Source organism: Pan troglodytes, chromosome 1 (assembly GCF_028858775.2).
Source record: "Pan troglodytes isolate AG18354 chromosome 1, NHGRI_mPanTro3-v2.0_pri, whole genome shotgun sequence".
NCBI lineage: Eukaryota > Metazoa > Chordata > Mammalia > Primates > Hominidae > Pan > Pan troglodytes.
The window spans coordinates 148,340,121-148,358,260 of NC_072398.2; the positions used below are offsets into that span (position 1 = coordinate 148,340,121).

General features: G+C 36.2%; 1 long non-coding RNA gene across 2 annotated transcripts in view; it reads left to right on the plus strand.

Annotated features, from left to right (window-relative positions):
- The first annotated feature begins 15,010 nt into the window (after positions 1-15,010).
- LOC107967130 (uncharacterized) overlaps positions 15,011-18,140 on the plus strand; it is a 128,400-nt gene continuing 125,270 nt past the window's right edge. The window contains exon 1 of one of the 2 annotated variants that reach the window (XR_008548053.2): positions 15,011-15,329. This is a non-coding gene — a long non-coding RNA (uncharacterized LOC107967130). The remainder of the gene's footprint in view (positions 15,330-18,140) is intronic. The other variant, XR_008548052.2, reaches the window with a different exon arrangement.

The window sequence follows — 18,140 nt, forward strand, 5'->3', positions numbered from 1 at the left end:
TCTATAAGGCAAAGGAGAAAATGCAGAAAAAAAAGTCAATTCGTCAAACTATTGATGCTAGATAGAATCACATGTGTACAACTGATCATGGACAGTAGCAGGCATTTTGGTGTCTTGGTAGCAGTGAACTGAATCCCAATTTGTTAATTCCACTCCAGAACATTATTTTTTCCAGACTGTTTTCTGTCATTTGTTGTATGATTTTTATTTTATCTGAAAGTGGCCATTAGAGATCTATCTCTGTTAACAATTTGGGTAGATGTGAGCTCTATTAATGAGCAGAAGACCCCAAACAGACTGTTTGTGACTTTTTGACTGTAGTTGACTAATTGGGTGGCAGCTAACTCATTTAATTGAATTAGGAAGGATTAGAAAATATATTTAGCAACATGGAACACCAAAAAGAAGAGGTGGTTAAATATGAACAATGTTTCGGCTATGTCATAGCGTCATCTGCTCCCTTAAATAAAACTAACTTAGTCTTAAATCATTTATAGCGTCCTCATTATGTACAATAGACTACGACTGTTAAGAGCAAGCCATGGAAAATGCTGTAGCTTCCAACATAGATCCATTTTGTGAGGGCAGGAAATATTGATGCCACCACACGGTGTACATGTGAGAAATGCCAAACACATGTGTACAACATCCCCAGAGTGTTGATGAATCTTTCCTAAAATATTCAGGAAAATAAAGCAAATTATGCAGTACAAAATGAGGCAGGCTGAGGGGTTCTGTGTAATCTTCATATGCAGACTATGTCTCACTCATTAAGGCATAGAGTGTGAGTGAGTGAGGGTATTGTAGAGATAAACATGTGTCTCTCATAATTTATTTAAAAAGATAGCAAATTATTTAAGAACATTGGTACTTAAACTCACTATTGATAAGTTTTTTGTGGTCCATATTGTGTAATTTATGTTAGCCAATTTGCACATGGCAATTCCTTGACAACTCAAGAAATTAAAAATATTCTAGAAAAACACTACCCATACTTCAAAAACAGAGCAGAATTTGAAGGAACTATGATGTCACTGAGACCACTTAGGGAAGACAATTCCTTTGCCTAAGGGATTGAAGGAGTTGACAATCATGGCTATTATAAAAAAGAGGTGGGAGATAAGAGTAATTAAGTGACTTGGGAGTCAAAATGGAGAAATATTTCGAGAAATAGGAAGGAAGAGAAAGTCAACACACCAAATCATGCAAGAAGTTCCATTGGGATGAAAATTGATAGGAATAGATTAGATTTATTATCTGGATGGTTTTACAGATGCCTACTTTAATCAATATCACTACTCTCTTGACATTCATACTTAATTCCAGCAGTTTCTCCAATCCATTAACTTTTTTCTTCCTCATCCTTCCAATCAGAATTAAGCTCTTGTCTTTGGCACTCATTTCGTTTATAGTTGCCACACTATTTCTGAAAGCCTGCTTTGACTTAAACAAAATTCTATTTTGTACATGTCTGTCTCTTCCAGTAAATAGCTCAGAGCACAAACTATGCCTTTGCCTATCTACTATGCCTATATCTGACACATGGTAGAGTTAAAAAAAAATGTTGTCTAGATCAATTTCAATTTCTTCACATTCTTCTTCAAATTTACATGCATTCAGTTTTTCCAACGGATGATAGTGGCTGGCAATGAATGGAAATATAGAGAAAACCTGTCGAGTGCGCAGTCATGGCGACGGGATAGTGCAGGAAGAGAGTCTCACCTCGAGTACATAAATAGCTCACTCTGCCTCTGTTGTGGTTACAGAAAGGCAACATAGACAGATCAGAAATAGTCAGGCAGTAATTATTTTTATGGATTCAGGAGAGTCAATTTGTGCTCGGAGATTATGCTGGTGATGCTTTTATCTACTCAGGATTGCAGAGCTGAAAAAAACGGACTTAAAATTTAGGCATTAGGAAAGAGGTGGGATACATTTTCGGCATAAGAAAGATCAGATTATCTAGTGGAATGAGCTGCTTCATGAGGAGTGAGTTTCCCACTATTTAGTTTTCAACAGGAAAAAAGATGACATTTATAAGGGTTATTACAGGGAGCATTTCTTAATCGAGAAAACAGGTATCCTTTAAACTCCTTCTTACACTTGAAATACTACTAGGGTATACTATTTTGAAGTTGACAATAGTATTTATATTTAGAAAATTTTAGGACAAAGTTTCAGAAATTAACAGATATAGAGATTTGAGGATTGATTTTTTTATTAATTTACCAATTATTTACTCATTCGTTTAACAAACATGCCGTTAGCATCTATACTGTGTGAGGCATTATTTTGAATACAAACATATACAGCATAGACAAAGTTTCTGTCCTTCAAGAGCTCGCGGTTAAAATAGAAAACGTTACGTTACATTTTACTGATAGTTTTTATAAGAAGTAATGCTTTGGCTTTCGATAAAGTATAATTGGGCCTTGTGCCAGACAGTTAAGGGCCATACCACTGTCTGTCCGGGTATTTACTGGCCAGTTGGAAACACACACACACACACACACACACACACACACACACACGAAACAAAGAAGCAAAGGGCAAACCTAGCTAAGAAATTACAAAAAGATTATTACATTTGAAAAAAACCACAAAAATAATATGAATCAATGAAATTGTTCTTTATTATTATCTTTTTAAAAATCCTACCAAGAATGATGTGATGTATGCAGTCACTGGGATTAACTGGCTTTTCTGAGGTCATATTCCTAACAAATTTTGGAGACAGAACTATAACTCTGAGGTTTTTTTTTTTTTTAGACATAATCCCCTTTATCAACTTTAAATGGGTATATGTATGTGCATGACTATATATGTATTTTGCTTTTCATGGCTAAATCCACAGATTATAAAAACCATGAGGGTTAAAAAAAAACAACCAAAGTTACTCATCTCTGTATTTAATTCTATTTTTTTAAAAAATCAGATAATTATGTATCATTGTGGTTTAGAAACTGAAAGTAGGAAGGTGATTTGCTTTGAATAGAATCAGATACCTTAAAAGACCTTTTAGATTTCAAAGTACATTGTTTCTCAGGACCCTTTAAGGTCACATTGATCTTTTCAGGGACAAAACTATTTTTTACAATAATAGTAGGATGTTATTTGCTCTTTAACTTTCATTTCTTTGTAAGTGAGCTGTGGACTTTTCCAGAGACTGCATACATGTAATAGTGCAATTGACAGACTGCAGAAATAGGTATGATAATCCAGCTTTCTTCTATTACACTAGATATTAAAGTGATTTGCAAAAATGTGAAGAACTGCCATTCTTCTCCCTAATTTTTAAAAAACTTTAGATACATTTTCAAAAATGTTTATATTTACTATTGTTTTATTTAAATAAATAGGTAATATAGTTTAAATTTTTTCCATTTTATTTTATAATATGGTAAATATCAATAGATATAACACACAAAAACAAAATTTTGGGGTTGTCATCTATAATATTTAAGACTGACTTAAGTGGTTCTGATATTTAAAAAACAAAAAGTTTGAATACAATATTTTGCCTTAACTGATGAATTCTGCGATTATACCTCAAGCAGTTTTTTTCTTCCAATGAATGGACGTCTCCCTTCTCAAAGTAGGCCTATCCTTTCTCAGGCACAGTAATTGGTATTTTCTCATATTGAATCAAAATTTGTTCCCTATAGTATTCATCCCCAGATTCAGGCCCCTTCATTTAGGTGAGGGGAGAGTTTACTGGATGAATTAATCAATAACAATTAATTGAATATTTCTTTTATGGACAGGCATGTTATATTGTTGGTTGCTGCTAAACTATTGCCTCTCTTTCCTTCACTCCTTTAACACTTTTATATAACTGGAGTTTTGAAATTATGTATAGAATTCTACACTTTATTGTCTCAAATCACTTGGTTGGATAAAGTCTTTTATTCTAGGATGAAGCTATTATATATCTAAATTTATAATAACTATGGTTGGAATGTTTCTTAAATTTTCTTTCAATGTCACTAAAAAAAATTAAAACATGATTTTTATCTGGAAATAAATTTAAAGTAGTTTGACAGTCTTGTTGGGGGGTTCGATTGTGACTGGCCAGAGGCCAAGCAGTTGTCAAATGGATATTGGCAGTATATAAAAAAGTTAAATCTCTTGCAATTTCTTTTCTTGTCTCTGAACATAAATATTATTCTTCTTTTCTCAGCTTAAATGCACAGATTTTAAGAACAAAGTACTGTTTTGTAGGGAGGAAATAATGAGTCATCGAATCATTACAACAATTCTTTATGAACAAATACAACTATCTTGCAACTTAAATTTCAGTCTTATTATTCATGGATTAATTAACTAATTTTTTCTGTGCCAACTAAAAAATGTTTTCTTTTAAAAAAAGGCAGGAGTTTTCTTAAAATATACTTTTTTATTTTTCTGATGTTAGATGTCTGTACATGTTATTGTGAGCTTAAAAAATATTTGACTTCCAAGACTAAGTATTAGAAAAAGGACGTATAACATGACATTACTTTCCTATTTCAGTGTGAGTTCCCTGGCAATTCAAAGTGGAAACCCACAGGGTAACCACAGGAGGTAACACCTTCCTGGATCAATATTTGTGCATCAGATGTTATAAGAAGGTTTTGTAAGGTTCATAAATAAAAAGCTTTCTTTTTTCCCCCGACTCAGAAAATGAAATTAAAGGGAATTTGGCTGTCAAGGGACTTGCATTTTCTGGAGCAAATAACTAACTAAAAGAAGGCTTTACATTAATCAATTAAAGACAAATGTTCACTGAAAGGAATGCCAGAAATATTCCTTATTTGAGGGGCGTTTTTTTTTCCCAGTCAATTGGTGGTTTCATAAAAGCCGTCATATCAAATAAAATCATATCCACCAACCTTTACTAAGTGTCAAGTTTGATTCAATTTCATTCAGGAAACATTTATTAAATACGTACTTTTTTACATACCAGGATTATGCTGGCATCTGGGTTTGAAACCATCAATAAAACACAAGCCTGGCCCTCTAGGATCTTACAGTCTGATAAGGGAAAAAGACAACTGCAAAAATGTGTTTAGAGTTTAATAATTTGTAGATTTCCCAGAGGCAACAATGACTGAACTATGTGTTGCAGAATGAGGAGGGGCAAGTGTGGTAAAGCGAGGAGGGAAGAGGATTCTAGAGACAAGAAATTAACCAAGAAAAATATATTGTTGACTGGCATGAGGCTTTTGGAAGATTGTGAGATTCTAAAACTGGTAAAGATGGGAGAAGAGGCTAAGAAGGTAATATAGGATCACTTTTAGATAGCCTGGCATGGCACTGATGGCCAGCCAAGTTCAGTAAGGACCCTTATGAGCTACAGAAGAGTTTTTTGCAGGGAGTTATATGATTAAGTTAAATGTCATTAATAGTAAGCGTGAAGGTTGTCCCATCCTACTCATCTGGTCCTTAGATCAGATGTCAGGTGTGCCACATCACATAACTTGAGAGAAGAGAGAGCATTCTATAATAATGAGGAATTGACAGTGGAACTGGGCTTATTCATGTGTTTGCAGCTTGTTCTACAAAAGCAGTGTTTTTTTAAAGTGGGTTGCTAGAATATATTACTTTAAATAATGATAATCCCACCTCATGAGATAAAATTGACCTTAAAAACATATTGTACTAAAAAAAAAATAGATTTTCTAGTTGTCTTATGGCAAAGTACTTAAAAAGAGCTATTGAAGGCTGACTGTGATGGCTGATGCCTGTAATCCCAGCACCTTGGGAGGCCGAGGCGGGTGGATCACCTGAGGTCAGGAGTTTGAGACCAGCCTGGCCAACATGGTGAAACCCCGTCTCTGCTAAAAATACAAAAACTAGCTGGGCATGGTGGCGGGTGCCTGTAATTCCAGCTACTTGAGAGGCTGAGGCAGGAGAATCAGTTGAACCCAGGAGATGGAGGTTGCAGTGAGCCAAGATCACGCCACTGCACTCTAGCCTGGCAACAGAGTGAGCCTCTGTCTCCAAAAGACAAAAAAAAAAAAAAAAAAAAAAAAAAAGACAAGCTAAGGAAATGTATTCATTAAACAGATAGAGAGAATTAATATCCATTAGTCATTAAGAAAAAGACAAACAACCCAATAAAAAATTGGGCAAAGAATGAACAGGCATTTCACAGAAGAAGAAACACTGTAGATTCTTAATCATATGGAAAAAAGTGTTCCACCTGGTTAGTAATCAGAATTTAAATTAAAACTGTATCTATATATTTTTTACACATACAAATTTCCTACTCATTGGAAAAATTAAAAGTTGAACAATTCTGATATTGGCTTGAATATGGGTTAACAGGAATTCTCATCTATCCTTGGGATGTGTATAACTACTCTACTTGGAAACAATTTGTCATCAACTACTAAAGTAGGACATTTACATATTCTCTTGTCAGCAAATACACTGTTACGTGCTATTGCATCATGACCCTGTGAAGTTTATTTTAAGTATAAAGGTAATTCAATATCAGGAAATCAATTAATATAAATTATCATTTAATAGAGCAAAAGGAAAAGATATCATCTCCAAAGATGCCAAAAACACATTTAATAACATTTATCATAGTTAACTTTACAGTAGAAAAATCTGGCAAATACCACCTTATACCAGTGATTAAGATTAATATTATCAGTAATAAAACTTACCATCATGCACACCCTAATACAATGCATCAAGAATGGCATAGGACCACTGTGGCTCTGTGGTATTTTTCATTCAAATCCCAAACCTTAATCTAATCATGAGAAAACATCACAAAAAGCCAGATTGAGAAACATTCTGCAAAACAGTTGACGTGATCTCTTTGAAAGTGTCAAGGTTATGAAAGACAAGGAAAGATATAATAGTGTTCTTTATTCTATATTCTCTATTTCTGTGAAAGTTTAGCATTTTCCACAATAGAAAGTTTTTAAATAGTGTCATTTAATGTTTTTTTTTAAAAAAGCTTCAAATTGATGACTTTTATAAGTAGTTGTCAAGAGCATTTTCACATATTATTAAAAAATAATAGATACTCCCTGCAAGGTAAACATGATACTTTAACAATGAGTAGGAAACTTGTACTATGGAAAGTGCATTGAGGAAGTTTGGAAATATTTTCTTTATTATATGATTTGTAAGTAAAAATGTTCATACATGAACGCTTTAAAAAATTGAAAGCAGAATTTTTAAGCTCCTTTTAGAAAATATTCCAAAAGAATAGTCTTACTAAGTATTACCAAAGCCTTTGCAAGAAGAACTGTTTTATATCAAACAAGACAGACATTTACAATGAAACTTAAAAAATAATACCTAGAATAATTTTTGAGAAGAAATGTAGGATAATTTACTAAATGTGTCTTTCTCCCACTTGTATCTATAGAGTTTTAGTAGTATCCTTTCCAGCTATGACAGCCACTTTGAAACAAACTGGATTAAGTCATTGTTTCAGAAAGATTTAAACCAGAATTTTAAAAAGTAAACATATTCATCTATGCTACTAACAATAAAACACAATTTTAAGAAAAGCCAAAATACTATGGGCATGTTGTTTTTTAAGTTTATGAATCCTTTTGAAATTTCTCATCTTGTGTGTGGTTTACAAGATACATAATCTATTAGCACCATAGTGCCTATATATAGTTTTTAAACATGGATTTCTGGTTTTGCACATATGGTGGACAAAATAACATGAAAAGATTTTTTCTATAGGAAGTCTGGAAAAGCTAGATGTTATGAGACAAATATCCAGTTATATGTACAGCTCTATTCCCCTGGAAACTAAAAAAAAACACTTCAAGTTAAAAAAAAAAGTGAGGCAAGTTCTTAAAAGCAGGGAAGATAGCAGGTGGGCAGGTGTGGACCAACTATTTGTAAGTTTGGAGCAGGTGATTGAATGCCTGTGTACGGACAGAAATCTAGGCCACCACCTATGAAATTAAGACTTTGTGCAGAATGAACTGAAAATAATATGACCAGCATTCCAGAAAGATAATAATGGAACTTGTCTGTCTTAAATCCTGTGTATTAGAAGAAAATAGAAATTTGTCCCTGAGAATTTCTAGCCACAGACCACCCAATACAAAAGGTCTATGATCTGACGTTGTCTGGACTTTTTACTACCTAGTAATCATGGAATCTCCCAAGACAAGAAAGCAGCATAAAAAGTTTGTCTCAGGCCACCTATATGTTTGGAACTCTGGTAGAAGCAAAGGCCAGGCTTTGGAGAGGCATGTTGTCCACTTAAGTTTTATAAGATTTTATAGAAAATGTCTCACTGGAGATAAAAATCAAAGTCATATATCTCATGAAAAAATATTCAGTCATGACAGAAAGTCAGCAGATATAAGCAGAAGGATTAGATTGTCCAAGAACATCAGATAATAAAACAATTGAAGAAAGTATGTAAGAAATTATCAAAAACATTAAAGAAACATAAAAATAATAGAAGAAAATAAGTGAAAATCTCAAGACAGTGAAAATAGAAGATATGTGAAATAATAGAAAAGAACTTCTAGAAATTAAAAATCTATTGGAATATAATTTATATGTAAAATTGTACATATATGGAAATCAATGCTGAAACATTTTTACTGCAGGGCTGTGTAATCAAAATGTTTAGAGTTCTCTGATTTATAAGATAAGGCAAGTGATATAAAGGAGTGGAGTGGGCTGGTTGCAAGTTAAAATTAATAAGAAGTAGTGCATGACTTGTGTATTGAGGCAGTGTTTACACAGTTCTACCAATTTTGCATGGGGTATGTGTACAACGTGTTACCAACATATATTCTGATTTCTCAAGAGGAATTGTAAAGTCCAATTTTTTTATGTAAAATTGAACAATTTTTAAATATTTAGAATTATTTCGAGTCCCTTTTAAATACTACGTAGGCCTAAAGAAACAGCAATGGCTAACATATTGCACTTCATATTTGACAGGGTGGTCAAGGAGAAAGGACTTACAAAAAAATGAAAAAGAATGGTTAGGAGTTCAAGAACAATAGAAGCTAAGAGAACAGAGTTTTTCAGGTAGGAGTGAGTGGCAAACAGTGTTCAGTATAGTAAGAGGAGAATAGGAAAAAAAATGAATTGATTCAATTCAATTTTAAATGTGTGCTTCAGTGATTTTTAGAAAAAGTTTTAGTGGAGTGTTGATAACTAAAACCATATGTCAGTAAATTTGGGAGTGATTATTAATCATGAAAATAGAATTGGCATGTTTCATCTACTTCGGGCCCAGAAAAGAGGGCTCTTACTCCAGGCCAGAAGAGGATTATTTGTTAATAATGTATTTATTTTTCTTTATGAAGGAAGAGACTTTAGCATGCTTGTAGTACAAGGGCACAGATCCAGTGGGGAGAGAGAGATAAAGGAGGTAATTTATGAGATAGATCAGATCCACAGCATTGGCCTTGAGCAGAGGAAGAGCCCCTTGTCTTCTAAGATTGGTGATATGGTTTGGCTGTGCCCCCACCCAAATCTCAACTGGAATTATATCTCCCAGAATTCCCACGTGTTGTGGGAGGGACCCAGGGGAAGGTAATTGAATCATGGGGGAAGGTCTTTCCTGTGCTATTCTCATAATAGTGAATAAGTCTTATGAGATATGATAGGTTTATCAGGAGTTTCCACTTTTGCTTCCTCATCATTCTCTCTTGCTGCTGCCATGTAAGAAGTGCCTTTCACCCTCCACCATGATTATGAGATCTCCCTAGCCATGTGGAACTGTAAGTCAAATTAAACCTCCTTTTCTTCCCAGTTCAGGTATGTTTTTATCAGCAATGTAAAAACAGACTAATACAACTGGGTTTAGGAGATAGGAGAAATATTTGGGGCAATTCCATTTAGACCCTGAGTTCCGTAATTTCTTGAGGAAATAGTAGGCAAAATCAACAGCTGATGAAGAGGTTAGGGATCAGTTTTGAAGATAGTAGTGAGGATGAGAAATATTTGCTTCAGTGAATGCAAGTTCTAAAAGCCAAAGAAAATATTGGAGGAAATGTTTACAGATGCAGATACACATCTGTGGTAAAAGCTAAGATAATTAAAATAAACAATTGAGAGGTCTAAAAAAAAACAGTGGAGAGTAGTATAACATTAAAAAGATGATGTAAATTACTCATAATGATAGCAGCAGCAGACAAATTCCTAGGCAGACAGAAGCTGGTCCTGGCTGAAACCCAACCTTCAAACCAAAGACAATTTAAAGCCTGAAAACCGAGCTGCCAGTCCACAGTCAGAGTGAGAACTTCCTCAATGTCTTTTAGCCAATCAAATGGTGCGTTTTCCAGGTCCTCCCATGGACCAATCAGCATGCACTCCCCCATTCTGAGCCCATAAATACCCAGGACTCAGCCACACATGGGCTACACGCTTTCAGGGCTTCTCTCACACAGAGGGGTACTCATTTTGGGTCTCCTCTCATTGTTGAGAGCTTTTCTGTCACTCAATACAATTCTTCCTTGACTTGCTCACTCTCAGATGTCCATGTAACCTCATTCTTCTTGGTTGTGGGACAAGAACCCAGAACCCACTGAATGGTGGGTGCAAAAGGAGCTGTAACACTGTAACCCTCCTGCCCTCTTCCAGCGCCAGGCGTTCACCCCATGTGACAGGAAGCAGCGGTATGGGGCTGGGCCAGGCGAGGAGCCATGGGCCACAGTGAGGCTGTGAGACTGAATGAGCTATGACATGCCCCCATCTCCTGAAGCATGTGGTCGGTCGGAACAACCAAGCTGTAATATGAACGAGCTGTAACACACTGTAATTCTTCCTGGGACTCAGACCTCGGGATTCCCTGAGCAAAATCTGGGGCTCCATGGTTGCTGGTATTTCCAAAATTTTGCATGCCACTGCATCCCCCTCATCCAGACATCAGTGCCCAAGGTGGAAGCTGGTCAAAACATGCCTGGACAGGCTGTGAGCCTAGCACAGAGCTGCAGTAGGTGCATGGGTGTGAGATCTGGCAGGTAGTGCAAGCCGAGTGCAGTCAGCAGGACCAAATAGGAGGAGCAAGCCCAGAGGGCCCAAGCAAAATCCAGTCAGAGGTGCTGCAGCCACAGAGGTTTCCAGCTGGCAAAGCTGCACTGAAAGCATAGTCATAGTGCATCTCAGCAATTATTAAAAAATGTCATCTTTTTCATTCGTAGTCTGTTACTTTAAAAGATTACCACCAAAAATTATTTAATCTCATTTCATTAAAAATACATTTTTTTGCTGGTATAAATAATACATACATAAAGTTGACCCTTGAACAACACAGGGATTAGGGGACCAACACCCCCACACAGTTGAAAAATCTACATATGACTTTGGACTCACCCAAAACTTTACTATTAATAGTCTAGTGTTGGCCGGGCACAGTAGCTCACCAATGTAATCCTAGCACTTTGGGAGGCCGAGTCGGGTGGATCACTTGAGGTCAGGAGTTCTGAACCAGCCTGGCCAACATGGTGAAACCATGTCTCTACTAAAAATACAAAATATATTAGCTGGGCTTGGTGGCAGGCACCTGTAATCCCAGCTACTTGGGAGACTGAGGCAGGAAAATCACTTGAACCCAGGAGGCAGAGGTTGCAGTAAGCCAAGATCACGCCACTGCACTGCAGCCTTGGCAAAAGAGCGAGACTCCCTCTCAAAAAAAAAAAAAAAGGAAAAAGAATAAAAGGCCTACTGTTTGCTGGAAGGCTTACTGATAACAGAAACAGCTGATTCACACATATTTTGTATGTTATATGTATTATATACTATACTTTTACAATAAAGCAACGTAGAAGAAATGTTAAGAAAATCATAAAGAAGAAAAAATATATTCTTCATTAAATGGGAGTTGATCATCAAAGTAGTCTTCCTCCTTGTCTTCATGTTGAGTAGGCTGAGGAAGAACAAGAGGAGTTGATTTTGCTGTATTGGGGGTGACAGAGGTGGAAGAGTTGAAGGAGGTAGAAGGGGAGGCAGGAGAGGCAGGGATGATCTGTGAAACTTTACAGAAATACATGGTAATTTCTGTCTGACTTCTTAATTTTTTTAGTATCTCTGAAAATGTTTCTACATTGAGACAAATTTTTCTTCCATCATTTGCTTTAGTTTCAAAAAAGGGCCTATGCCCTAAAAGAAGTCAAAAGCAGTCCTGAATAATCAGAACTCCTCTGCAGATTGTCTAATGTCAATTTGTTTTCTGACAGTGCTTCTTCTATGTTTTCTTTCTCATTGTCTGGCACTGATTAGAAGTGCTCATCTACATCATGTCATCTTCTGTTAATTTCTCTGCTGTGGTGTCTGATAGCTTTTTACTTTCTCCAACTCTTAAAACCCCTCATCCTTCCCTGCCCCACCTTTTTTTTTTTTTTTTTTTTTTTTGCCATATCCACCAAGTCTTTCATTATTTCCTTTATCAGCACTTTCATAAATCCTCTGAAGACACACATAACTTCTGGTCACAGTTTTCTCCAGCATGAACTTATTGTTTCAGGCTTGATGGCTTTCATGCTTTTTCTATAACAATGATGGCATCTTCAAAAGTGTAATCCTTCCAGAGTTTCTTGACGTTCTTTCTATCAGGTTCTCTACCAAAGCACTGGCAATATTTTCCATAGAGTACAATGTGTAATGAGCCTTAAATGTCCTTATGACCCCCTGACCTAGAGGCTGAATTAGAGACATTGTGTTTTGGGGCAAGTAGACCACTTTGACACCTTCAGTGTTAACTCATGGAGTTCTGGGTACCCAGTGAGCATTGTCCAATATCAAAAAAACTTTAAAAGGGAGTCCCTTATTGGAAAGGTGCTTTCTGACTTCAGGAGCAAAGCATCATTGGAGCCAATCCAGATAAAGGGTTCTTGTTGTCCAGACCTTGTTGTACAAACAAAAGGCTGGCAGTTGGTGTTTACCTTTTTCCTTTTAAGTTCATGGGTTGGAAGCTGTTTAGATAAGGGCAGTACTGTTGATAAATCCAACTGCATTTGACAAAACAGCTGAGTCAGCCTGTCCCTACTTGCCTTAAATCCTGGCTCTTGCTTCTCTTCTTTTCTTTCTTTTTGTTTTTTATTTTTATTTTTTTTCTTTTTGAGACGGAGTCTTGCTCTGTCACCCAGGCTGGAGTGCAGTGGCACAATCTCAGCTTACTGCAAGCTCCGCCTCCTGGGTTCACGCCGTTCTCCTGCTTCAGCCTCCCGAGTAGCTGGGACTACAGGCACCAGCCACCACGCCTGGCTATTTTTTTTTTTTTTCTATTTTTGGTAGAGACGGGGTTTCACCATGTTATCCAGGATGGTCTTGATCTCCTGATCTTGTGAGCCACCCCCCTCGGCCTCCCAAAGTGCTGGGATTACAGGCACGAGCCACCGCACCTGGCTGCTCCTCTTCTTTTCTAATAAATGTCCTTTGTTTCTTTTCTTTCCCCCAGAACAGGGTACTTTTGTCTACATTAAAAACCAATTCAGGAAGATAGCCTTTCTCCTCATTGACTTTCTTAATGGCATCTGGGAACTCATCTACTGCCCCTTGGTTGGCAGAACCTGCTTCTACTGCTATGATGACTTTTGTTTAATCAAACCTCTTTCTACAGTTATCAAACCATCCTTTGCTGGCATTACATTCTCCAGCTTTAGATCCTTTACCTTCTTTTTGCTTTAAGTTGTCATATAATGACTTCGCTTTTTCTCAAATCATATTACAGTCTATAGGTATGCCTTTCTTACAGCAACCGAACACCCACATAAAAGCTTCATTTTCAGTACTAGATAAAAAAATATATTTTACAAAAAGTGCAAGGTTTTCCCACCTGCTGGCATAGCTGCAGCAACAGCTTGAGAAATACCCTATTCTTTTACGATTGTCCTTAGGCAGAATTCATTTATCTTCAAATGATGAGCAAAAGCAGCTGTAGTCTTCAATCTTTGGTAAGTATCAAGCAATTCAACTTTTTCTTGTAATGTCATGACTTTTCTCCATGGTTTTATTCAAAGTTTATGGTATTGCACTAAACGCAATGTAAAATACATGAGAACTGCTAAAGATCATTTTTTACTGTGATAATTTACTGGAGAGTGAACTGCTCAAGCAGAAATGATTTAGTGTCACATGGTGTTTTGGGCAAATACTCGCAACACTTGAGCTGACTATAATAGCAACCAGAGGAGGCTATGAAATTATTACAGTAGTACAGTATGTACTGAAGTTAATTTTATGTGACTATGATTTAATACTGCATTTTTACATTTGTTTACATTTCTCCTGCCTGTGTTTAGTGGCTTGTATAGTCTGTGTTTATGTGCTTAAGTTTTGATACATTTTAACTCTTAATAATAGGTTTTTGTATATTTTATGGTAAATGATAAAATAGACTAGTTTTTACGTATGTTTTTTCATCAATGGCACACTTAACTTTTTCTTAATTTTTTGATATTTCTAGGCTATGTGGTTCTTCTGCAAGTTGTTTCAAATTGTTACAAATCTCCAAAAATTTTTCCAATATATTTAGTGAAAAATGTCTGCACATAAGTAGACCCGCATAGTTCAAATCTTTGTTTTTCAAAGGCAAATTGTAGTATTAAAAATGACACAAATAGCATCACAATATACATACTCCAATATCTCCAGAACTTTACATAGAAAAATATTGATATCCATTACATTCTATTTAATGTTGACATGGAATACCATTATATGGATGCATCATAGTGATCATATATCCAGTTATTTATTGATGGCCATTTAAGTTGTTTTCATTGTTTTTTACAGTCAAACAAAGCTTGCAAAGTCTCTCACTCTTGTTTTAATCATGTACATACATTTGAAGGACAAATTTTCCAAATGAAATTTAGCATCAAACAGTATTTCTATGTTAAATTTTGATTGGTGCTAACTTATCCTCTACAAATATGCACTAATCTACATTCACATCTACAATGTTTGTGAATTTGTTACTGAGTTTCCTCATAAAGACTGGGCAATACATAAGGTTAAATTGTTTCACTAGCAGGAGAGAAGAAAATAGCAAGTTATTTATTTCTTTTATAATGAGAGGAAAAATGATGATGAATAAAACACTCTCCTTGATCTGCTGAAATTTCAGTCTATTGAAAGAGGCAGAAAATTAAAAAAGAAGTTACACTGAAGCAAGTTGAATAAGTCTGAGAATAGAAGAAGTCCAGGGTTGCTATGAAAATTCAAAGAAAATATATATAACTAAAGCATGGTAATATAAGAAAGACTTACTGTAGAACTGATGACTAAGCTGAGACCCAAATGATTATATGATTTAACAAGATAAAGTTTGGACACCTTTTTTTTTTTTTTTAATTCCAGCCAGAGGACAAAGATCCTGCAAAATCCTATTGGTAAGAGAAAGCATGTTTTAACATGGATACTGCTCCAACAAATTTTTATTGAGTGTCAACTGTCTACTAGGCACTGTGTTGGAACTAGGGATATTACGGTGAGTAAGACAGGCATGGTATTTTTCTTCACAAAATTTTAGAGAAAGGTAAATAAACAATAATAATCATGCATCTTAACTTCATAGTTTATTTTCTGAACTGCAATGACCATGTTTTTTACTCTACTTTAGCCACTCAAACTCCTGACCATATGCTTAGATTCCCAAGTTGTTCCCTGTCAGAAATTTTAACTGTTATTCTCCAGTTCATTGACATTCATTTATTTTTCTCATTCCTTCATGCTCTCTCATATTCTCTTAAATCTGTGGAGATATTCAGCCTATCGATTGCTTTATTCCCTCCCAGTTGTGCTTGGTCTTGACCTCTCCTACTTCTCTATCCATCTTAGACTGCATGGTTTATCATTTCAGTCACTCAATAACCATGAGTCTTCATCCTTAAGCCTAATTATCTAGAAAAGACCTGATTCCTAACTCATCCAAAACTATACCGTCTCTATGAAGGATCTTGAGTGCTGCAAGAAGAGTCCTCAAAACCCTAAATATTTTTGTTAGATCAAATTCATGTCCTTCAACCTTAGCTGGAGTTATGGTACAATGCATCAAATATAGTGTAGTGATACCATATTTAAAAATATATTGATGTTCTTTCTGAGAATTTCTTTGCGATGACAGTCTTCCTAATGAGCAGACACCTACAAGTGATGATAAGTAGGTTGTAAAGAGAAAAAAAAAATCAATATTTAGCCTTTTAACCTAAAATTAGGCTCTTGAAGCTCATTTCAAAAATAGATAGTTCTGAAAATGAAGACAAATTTTGTATAATAAAAGCAGGGCTTTTAAGTAAGAGGACAACCACCAAAGCCATTTTGCAAATGGAAAACTATAATTCAGTAAGAGCCTGTCATGTTACCAAAACTTATTAGCAGCAGAAGAAGAAAACCTATAAAGTATTGGGTTATGCAAACGCAAGCAAGCACAGTATGAGGGTAGCTGTGCCTTGCTGAGGGGCTATGGCAGGAGCCTATAGGCTCTCTGGCAAAGGCACCATATGAGCTGCCATCTGCATCTCACCTCTGTACTGTCTCGCAGGTATGAGTGTTCAAGGTTTTCACAACTCATCTAAATACCATATAAATTGACCCTCTACTCAACCCCCAGCAACTTCCAACACTCCTAATGCCTTAAGCATCAAGAATCGGTCAGGGGAATTTTACATGACCAGAGATAACAGTACTGGTGTGGAAGGAAATGTCCCCAGCACTTTTCCTTGTTTGGATTAAAAGGAAACAGCTCCAGATTTTCTCTGGGATTCAGGAAAATAGGAAAATCAAGTCCCTCATTACAACATCGCAAGGCCTGGCACATCATAAGCCCTGAAAAAATATCTGTTGAATAAATGCATGTGTAAATGAACATAGGAAAGCATGATGAAGGTCTAATTCCAGAAAGTGATACTGGGGAGCAGACAGATGATCAGGAGATAAATGGGATGAGGGGAGGTAGAGGACTATAGCTGGAGAGCATGATGTTGAAGGAGGAAGGCTTTTACATAGGGTGTAGGAGAAGCTGCTCTAAAAATCACCAGGTTTGGGCCGGGCGCGGTGGCTCACGCCTGTAATCCCAGCACTTTGGGAGGCTGAGGCGGACGGATCATGAGGTCAGGAGATCACGACCATCTTGGCTAACACGGTGAAACCCCGTCTCTACTGAAAAATAGAAAAAATTAGCCGGGCATGGTGGCAGGCACCTGTAGTCCCAGCTACTCGGGAGGCTGAGGCAGGAGAATGGCATGAAGCCAGGAGGCGGAGCTTGCAGTGACGATCGTGCCACTGCACTCCAGCCTGGGCAACAGAGCGAAACTCCGTCTCACAAAAAAAAAAAAAAAAAAAAAAAAAAAAAAAAAAATCACCAGCTTCCAGGTGCTATGCTTAATGGAGCAGTTATTGGCACAGAATGAATATACATAACAAATGCCTTGAGGAATATCAATGGATGCATCTACTAGACCAACAGTAAAGGGTCAAGAGAGGATAATGATGAATGGAAAGAGTATGAATAGACTTTCAATAAACTTTCATTCAAAACTTACATTGGACACCTAATACATTCTAGGCACCGAGTTAAGCTCTGGGTGATGGCGACAAGCAAAACAGGTGCGTTTCCTGTATTTTTGTGACTTACCATCTATTGAGGAAAATTGATATTAAACAAATAAATTCAGTTTATGTTTATGCACAATATAAATTTTGAAAACTTCTGTGAAGTAAAGGAACAAACTTCATTTGAAAGAATTTTAAGGAGTTTGGGGAAGACTTCTCAAGGAAAGGGACCAATGAGCTCAGGTTGAACGAAGGGAAGGGAGTTAGCCAGGCACAGAGAGCACAATTGTAATCTTTTAATTATCTGGACCAAGGTTAAAAAGATAATGTGTTGGCAATTAGAACACAATCTGAGGAACTTGTACCAGCCAAACTATATATACATATGTGTATATGTGTGCCTGAGTGTGTATATGTGTGTATGTACATACACACACACATATATACATATACATATACAAACACACACATATATAATATACACATTCATGCACACATACACACATATGTAGGCACACATGCATATAAATGTGTATGTGCACGTATATCCTCATATACACATATAGACATGAATTTATTAAGGAGATTTTGACTTACGCAATTGTGGTAGTTGGTGTAACAGTCTGTGAGAAGCTGTTGCCTTCTATCTG